Raw genomic sequence first — 10,476 nt, 5'->3', positions numbered from 1 at the left:
TTCAAAATCCTCATCCTGCGCCAATTCATGTGCAACTCTAAGAGCTTTGGTGTCCGCAATTTGGAATACATTGGAAGGTTGAGAATTCTATGTCAGGAAGCGGAGGCGAGGATTTTGCTAGTCCTTTCTTCATTTTTATTGACAGCAAGTTAGAAGTAATAAAGAAAAAACATCCACCATGAACTACCCTGACCAACATGGCAGCGGTAGTCATGGTGACACAACAGCCAATCAGAGTCCATAAGCCAGCATAAAGGGGTCCCACGACGGAAGTCCTTCCTCTTTCTTCATTGCTGCCATGTCAAAGATAAGTCGTATTTCCTCACACTCATTCTTGTGGCGTGGCAGTTGTATTTCGTGTTGTTGACAGCGTTTTTGTCTGATTGATTATTATCCTTTTAAGGCTAGTGTTGTTATTGACGCGGTAGGCACTTTGGCCCGAGCGTCTTTGTTGCGCGCGTGCGCGGTCTGTAGCGTCTCTGTCAGACGCTGACCGGCTTTTTCCTCAGCGCTCCCAGCGTTTGAGGAGAACACGCGCTGAGGCATTAGCGCTTCGTGTTTCTCTCTGTTTGCCTCGTTCCCCACACTGACGCTGCTTGTGGCAGCAAGAAGATCGTGTGACTGCATTTTCTCTCATAAAAATTAAAAAACTGTATTTTTAAAGTCAGTCACTTTTTGGCAATTTTAAGCTTACAATTTAATCTGAAATTGTTTGTGGGTACCTGTGTGGGGAACAACCCCTTTTTATATAGATTGGGGCGTATTTCTGTGTATGGGTGCCCGATCATCTGCACAAATGCAGACTCGTCAAGACCCAGAGGGTATGCCTGTTGAATCTGAACAGCCTCCTCAGCCCTTATTGCGCCCTCCTGTAGAGGTTGATAGACTCCTGTCTTCGGCCATCGCCCAGGCTCTGGCACCTCTACAGGATAGTGTCAATAAACTGTCAGCCCATGTTTTTAAATCTGGCTCAGGTGTTTTTGGGGACAGTGGGGCTGGGCCCAGTGGTGTATTTTCTGTACCTCCACGCACGGCCAGAAAGCGTGACGCGGGGCACCTGGAAGGTTTCAGTAAACTTGCTGAGGTCTTCCATAAGAGTGCGCACACGCTAAGAAGCGCACCCTTCCGGGGGGACGACTCACCCGGGAATATTGGTGGTTCTTCCACCCAGGACCTTGACCCGGAAGAAGGGTTTCCCCTTGAGGGAGTGGATGAGGAGGAGGACTTTGATGAGGAAGATGATGATGCATCTTCTGAGGATATGTCTGACATTAGTAGGTCTTGGCGCCCTACATCTAATGTCTCTGAGTGTGGTGAAGGTGACTTTGTGGCACCGGATATGTTTGATCCTAATTCTATTTATAGACCACGCTCCTCGGAGTGGGTCCCTGAGAAATCTACGGCTGATTATGTGGCCGCTAAACTTAGACAGCCCCTTACTCAGGATGTCAGGCTACGCTTACGCTCTGAGTGTCCTCGCCCTTCTCTTCCCAATAGGGTGGCAGCCACTCCAGAAATTGACCCGAAGTTGTGTACCTTTTTCGCTAAGTATGTTAAGGATCCTAAGAAAGGAATTGACAGGTCCTGGAAGGCTTGTCAAGACAAGCTGTTGGATGTGGTTGGACCTATAACAAAAATCATTGAGCTTGCCCAACGCTCTAAGGAATCAGGTATGCCTCTACCAGTGGACGACGTGGCAGGCTGGGCACAGAGGGCAGTTTGTCTCCTTGGTAACGTCAACTGTGCTCTCTCTGCGGAGCGTCGCAGGTCTCTTTTGCTTAAGATTGACCCGAAATTGGGTGAATTATCCTCTTCGGAAGCAGGGTCAGTAGCGCAGGGTACTTTGTTTGGTGATCCCTTTGTTAAGGAGCTTGGCAAATTTGTGGCTACTTTTTCTGCCTTGGACAAGGCCCAGGCCTCAATGAAAAAGATGTTCCCTAAGAAGGTTTTTGGCGGGGCCGGCAGAGGCAGGGGTCGCTCTTCCGGCCGCCAGTACCAACAAGGCCCCAATAGAGGTCAGTTCAAAAGGAACAACGGATGTAACGACGGACGTCAAGGTTCCTTTTATCCTTCCCGTGGAGGCAGAGGTCAGGGCAGAGTACGTGGTGGCAACCAGTTCAACGCCAAAGGATTCAACGGTAAGTTTTTCCATCATTTCTCCAGTACGTCTGGGGGGAAGGTTTGCTCTTTTTCTTCAGGCCTGGTTGCATCTCACGTCAGACCCTTGGGTTCTGGAAACGGTCCAAGGCTTTCATATAGAGTTTTACGGCTCCCCCGTTCAACTCTCACGTCCTCGACCGTTGGTTTTTTCTCTCGCAGATCAAAAACTTATAGACGTGGAAGTTCTTGCTATGCTGCAAAAAGGCGCTATCTCTCTTTCCTCTCTTCATCCAAACGGCTTTCTCAGCAACATCTTTCTGGTCGAGAAAAAAAACAAAGGGTTCAGACCAGTCATCAATCTCCGTTCGTTCAACGAATGGCTCATTTACAGACATTTCAAGATGGAGGGCATCCATCTGTTGAGGGACCTCCTTCTGCAGAACGATTGGTTGGTACGTTTGGATCTGAAGGATGCATATCTCTCAGTTCCGATTTACCCTCCACATCGCCGCTTCCTACAGTTCATGTGGAGAGATCAGATCTACGAGTTTCTTACTCTCCCCTTTGGTCTTTCCTCAGCACCTTGGTGCTTTACCAAACTCCTACGTCCTGTAGTGGAACATCTTCGCACCATGGGTTTTCGTCTAATAATTTACTTGGACGACATTCTTTTAATGAGTCAATCCAGGGATCTCCTCCTCCATCAACTTCAGGTGACCATAACTACTCTTCAATCTCTGGGGTTCATAATCAACGCCCAGAAATCAGAGCTCATCCCTCAGCAGGAAATTACTTTTCTGATAAAGACTACGGATGCGACGTTACATCTTCCTTCTCAAAAGATCTCCAAGATCAAGAAGGAGATTCGCAAAGTCCTCCGTCGGGACCGGATTTCTCTCCGTCTCCTGGCCAGGATAGTGGGCTTACTATCCTCGTCGATCCAGGCCATTTTTCCAGGCCCGCTTCATTACCGAGCTCTCCAAAGACTCAAAGCGTTCCATCTCCGGAAAGGTCTCACTTACTCAGAACTCATTTCTTTATCCACGGAGGCCAGATCGGAGCTCCTTTGGTGGTTGGATCACATGGAGGCGTGGAACGGGAAGGCGATTTTTGGATCCCGCCCGGATCTTGTGATCGAGTCGGATGCCAGCCGCCAAGGATGGGGAGCCCGGTGCGGCTCCCTTTCGGTGGGAGGCAGATGGACGGAGGAGGAACTTCATCTCCACATCAATTGCTTGGAACTCCTTGCGGGTTCGTTTGCAATTCGATCGTTCACGACGAACAAAGTTTCTTGCTGTGTCCTCCTTCGGATGGACAACACGACTGCGGTCAGGTATATCAATCGCCTGGGCGGCACCCACTCCAAAGTCCTAGCGGACCTAGCGAAGCACTTCTGGAATTATTGTCTTCTTCGCCAGATTTCGGTCTTGGCAGAGTATCTTCCCGGAGAACTGAACTCTGTGGCGGATTGGCAATCCAGGAATTTCCGGGATGCCAGCGATTGGAAGCTGGATCCTGCGGTCTTTCAAATGATCTCAGAGCTTTGGGGCCTTCCTCAAGTGGACTTGTTTGCGTCCAGATGGAACGCCCAACTTCCCAGGTTCTACAGCTGGAAACCGGATCCGGGTGCGGAAGCAGTGGATGCCTTCCTACAGGACTGGACCCGGTTTCCAGCTTACGCTTTTCCCCCGTTCCTATTCATTCAAAGGGTAGCAGCCCAGGTCCGCAGACAACGAGCTTCTCTCATATTGATCACTCCTATATGGAAAGCTCAATGCTGGTTCCCTTCTCTTCTGGAATTATCTTGGGACAGTCCTATTCAGCTCCCCTTATCCGATCTCATTCTGACGGATCCATTGGGACATCCACACCCTCTGGTTCTCCAAGGCCATCTACGTCTTATGGCCTGGAGGATTTCAGGAGACGTTGGTCTAACGACTCACTTTCGAAAGACGCTGAACTCCTCATTCAGCGAGCTTGGGCCCCGAGTACCACCAAACGATACCGATCTGCCTGGAACAGATGGGTTCGTTGGTGTGTGGCAAAACACTTGGATCCCGTGGGCTCTCCTGTGACTGAAGTAATTAACTTCCTTGCTAAGCTTTTTCAAGACAAACTTGCTTATTGTACCATCAATTCCTTCAGATCAGCAATTTCTGCGGGTCATGCCCTGGTGGATGGTTCTCCGGTGGGAGAGCATCCTTGGGTTTGCAAACTTCTCAAGGGTATTCGACTGTCGCGTCCACCTGAACCGCGTTATTCTGGTCTTTGGGACGTTAATGTGGTTTTACGCTTCCTTCTTTCTTGGCAGGATAACGAATACCTTTCACGCAAGGAGCTTTCGGCTAAATTAGCTATTCTCCTTTGTCTCATTTCTTGCAAAAGGGCTTCCGATGTTCGCGCTCTTGATGTTTCTGCCAGAGTTTTTACCCCGGAAAGTGTTACTTTTACTGTCTCTAGACGAACAAAGTGTAATACCAGGTCAGTATCTTATCCAGCCTTTCCGGAGTCACCTAAACTTTGTGTTGTTCGTTGTCTAAAGACTTATGAGGATGTAACTTTGGAATTTCGTCCCCCGGGCGAAAGACAATTACTAATTGCCATTAAGAAGCCTTTTAAAGCGGTTTCTTCTCCCACCATTGCCAGATGGGTCCGGTGGATTATGTCAGAGGCTGGAATTGACATTTCAAACTTTGGCGCTCACTCCACTAGAGGCGCCATGGCTTCCAAGGTTGTCCAGGTTGGGGGCAGATTGGAAGATATCATGAATGCAGCAGATTGGTCTTCGGATTCAACTTTTAAGAAGTTTTATTTTAAACCAATCCATGAAGCGACATCTTTGGTGGTGAGTAAGCTTTAAACAAGCAAAATCCTCGCCTCCGCTTCCTGACATAGAATGAGAAATTTCCTAGTTTAAACAAAGGAAAGTTTCAATTCTATTGAGGACGCGGAGGCGAGGATTTTCCCACCCTGGCTTTTTCCAGCCTTCCCTCCCGATCCTATGCAATCCAAGCTTAGTTCTCCATTTGAGGGAAGTATCTTTTTCCTTTTGCTTATGAATGATGTGTTCATTGACTGATATGTTACTGCATATTTACTGATGCTATTGCATTTAGTGTTGCCCTCTTCCATTGCAATGTGTAAGATGCTTCAGCATTGTTCTGGACGAGATATTATTATTTTTTCTCTTCCCTAGGCTCCGATCAGAAAACGGACTGAAGGGTAGGAGACTTCTTTTTAACGGCAGCAGCGAAAGAGGAAGGACTTCCGTCGTGGGACCCCTTTATGCTGGCTTATGGACTCTGATTGGCTGTTGTGTCACCATGACTACCGCTGCCATGTTGGTCAGGGTAGTTCATGGTGGATGTTTTTTCTTTATTACTTCTAACTTGCTGTCAATAAAAATGAAGAAAGGACTAGCAAAATCCTCGCCTCCGCGTCCTTAATAGAATTGAAACTTTCCTTTGTGTAAACTAGGAAATTTCTCATTCTCAATAATTTCACCTACCCGCACCTGTACATTTGAAAGTTTAAAATGTTTCCTTAATTTAATATATATATATATATGGCTGTGGCAGTATGAGGGACCAAGGGTAACGGCCGTGAATTTCAGACGCTGCTAAGTATTTTGGCAGGAAGGAGCCATTTGGGAGGACTTGTCACGGTGTTTGGGCGCTGAGGAGGCTATTTAAGCCGAAATGCATACGCCGCCACTGGGAACCTGAGAAATAAATGAGCTGTTTGCCCTGAACTCCCTCTGGCCTCTGAGTTCTTCTTTTGGGAGGTAACTGGTACGTTATATATATATATATGTCCAAAAATGCCCAAAGCTTTAAGGACGCACACACACCAAATGATTAGCCAGCCGGTTTATTTGTAAGAAGGAAAACAGCGCTGTAATCCAGTCATTTTTCACCCTTCGCCCAACACGTTTCGAGGCTCCAGCCTCTTAATCATGGGCAGCTTTGAAATGTTCGACGGAGAGCTCTAATTAATTAGTTGCATGCAGTCCCCCCCGTGGGTCATGTTCAGTACATGATTTACCTTTCCTGTATGCTGGGACTTGTGGTCCATAGAGCCAAATCATACCCTCCAGTGGGTTCCGTTTACATATTCACATTATTTCAATTGATTTCAGCATATTATTTTACCTTGGTAGGTCTGGAGAAACAGCGCAGATTTATATTGTCCACATTTGATGTGCTGCACATTCAGTATGGTTCAGTTCCAACCAGCCGCCTCTGTAGATTGTTCAGATGGTGCAATCCTTCACGGCAAGGCAGCCGTGTAATTTTTATGTCCAAAAACGCCCAAAACAAAATATGCTCTTCCTATGGAAAATAGGTCCTACATATAAGTACCTACTCTGCCAGTACTTATAAGTATCTACGCCAGTAGGATATATATATATATATATATATATATATATATATATATATATATATATATATATATATATATATATATATATATATATATATATATATATATATATATATATATATATATATATATATAGCTTTCTTCCGTAAACCAGACAGATGCCTCCAAGAACGGGCACGGACCTAGATATGGTGCAGAGATATTTATTCCTCACCAGTCGCCATTACGCGTTTCGGCTTGCCTGAGCCTTGATCAATGACAATGGCAAGTAAAGGAAGTGCAATATTTAAAGTGACAGTGCCACAAACAACCTGCATCACGTGCTGTTTGTCATAATGAGCATAAAGAAAAGATGTTGCTGCACTATCTTATGCTGTTTTGTCACAAATCATCAACAATATCTTATTCATAGTAAAATAATTCTAATAAACATTCTAATAAACATTAAAAGCATTATCGCTTCTAATTTGTACCTCCCTCAACATAACAGTAAAATTACTTATATTGTTATGCTTCAGCCAGTTGTTGATGATATGGCATATAGAATATATATGTATATATATGTTCCAACAATTGCCCGAGATCTTTAGAGGCGCACACAACAGCAAGCTAAAACCAGCCGATTTTTATTTTCAATAGGAGAAACTTGCATCACCATTCCTGGGTAACGTTGCTTGACCTGACCCGTTTCAAGGCTTCTCCTCTTCCTCAGAGGTCGCTAGCAATGTTCTTGTCTTGCAGGAAGTTGTATCTGCTAATAGGCAGTGTATTTATTTAAATACTGCCCCTAGTGGGCTCGCTCAGTGTGCGCAATGATTCCTGGGACCTGTAGTCCTGCCCTGGACAACTCTCCTCCTCTAGTGGGTTGTGCGTGACAAAACATGTTGGAAAAAAGCGCAATAACACCCTCTGTGGGCCCCTAAATACATTGCAAGTAAACAACAACAGCACGGCCCAAACCTCTTTCAGCGTGGCAATTTATTAGGCAATACCACTCGTGAGCATGGAGCGGATGCTCCGAAACACGTAGAGTGGTATTCCCTAATAAATTGTCACGCTAAATGAAGTTTGAGCCATGGTGTTGTTGTTTTACGGAATTTTGGAAAGCACGCATTTGTGGATTTGTAGGGTTTCGCGACCCCGCCACGGTCCGCCATCGCTGAGCGGCTTGGGTTCTTTGGGAAAAACTTTGTTGGATATATAGATGTATATATATATATATATATATATATATATATATATATATATATATATATATATATATATATATATATATATATATATGTTATCTACTGGTGGTCGTCAGCAGGTAGTTATTGTTAGGACCTTGCTTCCATAGCCAAACTGTTTGCTAATTACTTTGATGCCGTTTGACAAATCTTCACAATATTTTCAAAACTAGTACATCAATCACTTCAACTGCTGTCTGGAAAGTTTCGGGGTGATTCGTCAAGTGGGGGCCAAGAAAAAGAGTTGGTCACAAAATGCGATTTCCGCATTAAATTTCCCATCCCATAGGGACTTTGGACACGACTACAGCCCGAAACGCTGAACTGAATTACACCAAATTTGATAGGCAGCTAGCTCTTGGTCCAAAAAGAGTCCTTTTTGTAATGTGGTGTAAATCTGTTCAGTAGTTTTGGAGTTATTAAATAATATATATATATATATATATATATATATATATATATATATATATATATATATATATATATATATATATATATATATATCTAGGGACACAGACCCTCTGACAGAACTCATGTTGAGATCTGATTGGCTGCCACCACTTCAACCAGGAAGTGGTGGCAGCTAGTTTGGGACTTGGCCAACTCCCAGGAAACTTTGCCACTGGATTCAAGCAAGCCGGGCTGAAGACGGCTGGAATGCCAGAAACCGGTCCTCGGAAGCTTGTTTCCGGTCCAGGGAAGACATGGCTTGGCAGTTCGGGCTGGACTGTTCCCATGAGGCACAGGGTCAGACTGATTTGCATATAGCCATGTCTGAACTGGGGTGGCAGAGTGGGCTAAAGAACGGTGATGGATTAAACCCAGATCTGTTGACTGGGTGTGAGTGTTTGATTGATTCAGATGCTCCGTCCATCACCACCCCCTTTTGTACAACTCCCAGGAAATTATTATTTTTTTTAATACAAGAGGGCAGGGTTGGAATACCCTGACCCCATAGTTCTGGTTGTGGGGTCCCTTTTTAAAAAACAAAGAACATTTCTACGGATTTGTGGAAGATCCACAGGAAAATAAAAAAATTAAAAAGCACAAGCGCAGTTTCCCATGCTTCTGCTTTACTGGCCCCCCGGGTGGGTCCTGGGGGCAATTCATTATTCAATATATATAGGGGAAAGCGCCACACGTGGGCCCCTTCCGAAGGGGGTTTTCGGCCATGGAGACCCCATCCCCTGGGTCTCAGCTGAATAGAAGATGGGGAGGAGAGCTGCGCGGCCCCCTCCTCAACAGTTTTGGCACGAGGACCCCATTCCCAGGAACCAGCCTTATTTCATAGTGTAAGGGGGGCCCTCAGACCTCCTGGGCTGATTTCGGTCCTGGGTTCCGTTACCCCCAAGACCTCAACCACAGAGAAAAACGGTAGGCGGGCCATGTGGCTACCCTCCCGAGACATTAAAGGTCCTAGGACCCCATCTTCAATGGCTGGCTCCTTGTTCCCTAGGGTAAGTATGACTTGCACTCTCGCCATTTATTGCTATTTACACACATGCTACATTAGTCATGACATCTTCTATGACATCATTGATGTCCCTGCAGCATTTGCAGGGAAATTATTGATGAGAAAACTGTGTATGGTGGGGGCACAAGTTATAGTTACCTTTTTTCAATATATTTTTTATTAGCATTTACATTTTTACAATTATTTATACGATCAGTTACATAATGCGTTTTATAGATCACAGTTTCCCTGAAGTATATCTGCGTATGAAGTCTGCACATTTGCTTTACATTATGCATAATGCACGTTTTAGGTCTTAACATTTTGGATCTATAGTCAACCTCATTATTCAGCCTCTTCTCTGTATTTCTCTTTCTTGCGGGTATTGTGTTCTCTGAGCTATGTGACCATATAATGTACTCCGGTAAGGGTCAGCTATATTAAAATAACAACAACTTATCCCCAGACCTGGCAAACTAACTGCGTGATGTCCCGCAGTGCTTATTTCATGTTTAATTATCATACGGAAGGGTTACTTTGGTGTGATGGGGGGAGCCTCGTTCAAGAGCCCACATATCCCTTCTTTGCGTATTCTGTTGCTACCCTCATTCCCTCATGTCCGCCGTGTTTGAGTGAGTATCTATTTCTGTATTCCCCCCTGTATTGACCTCGTCATCTGTTCCGTCCAACGTCCTAGTGTAACAAGCCCTCATTATCTCAGTCCATAAATCTGCAACGGGACATTGTCTGATATCTCTCTTCTCCTCTCGTTGTTTGGCTCTTTCCTCCGTCTTTGCCCAGAAATCTATATCCTGCTCCCAATTAGTCACTCTGGGCTTCTTCCAAGCCATGCCCACCCGTCTGCGTGCTATGACTAGAGCCAAGTCCATAAACCGTGAGCCCACCTTTTTAGTCCCAACAGACATACTCCCATTGTATATGGTAGGTTCCTGGCCAATGCCGTGTTTATTTGGGCTAATACTGCATCCCAGTACTCTCGTATTACTGTACAACTCCAAGTCATGAGAATAAATTCCACATCTTGCTGACCGCATCTGGGGCATTCTCGTGTCCCTCTTCCAAACATGACATTCAGGCGATGTGGGGTGAGGTAGACCATATATGTGTAATTGAACTGACTAGTGTTCCTAGAGATTTTCTTTGCACTTTGGAGTATGTTAGCCCACTCCCTATCTTCTAATGCTCTCCCCAGTGCTTCATTCCACTTAGTCCTGACCATCTCTAGCGGTGTTCTTAACATCCCTATCAAAGTTCTGTAATGCCATTTTACCAGGTGGTTCGCTGAACCGA

The sequence above is a fragment of the Lissotriton helveticus genome, chromosome 7 (genome assembly GCF_964261635.1).
Source record: "Lissotriton helveticus chromosome 7, aLisHel1.1, whole genome shotgun sequence".
In the NCBI taxonomy this organism is placed as follows: Eukaryota; Metazoa; Chordata; class Amphibia; order Caudata; family Salamandridae; genus Lissotriton; species Lissotriton helveticus.
This window is presented reverse-complemented; position numbering follows the sequence as displayed.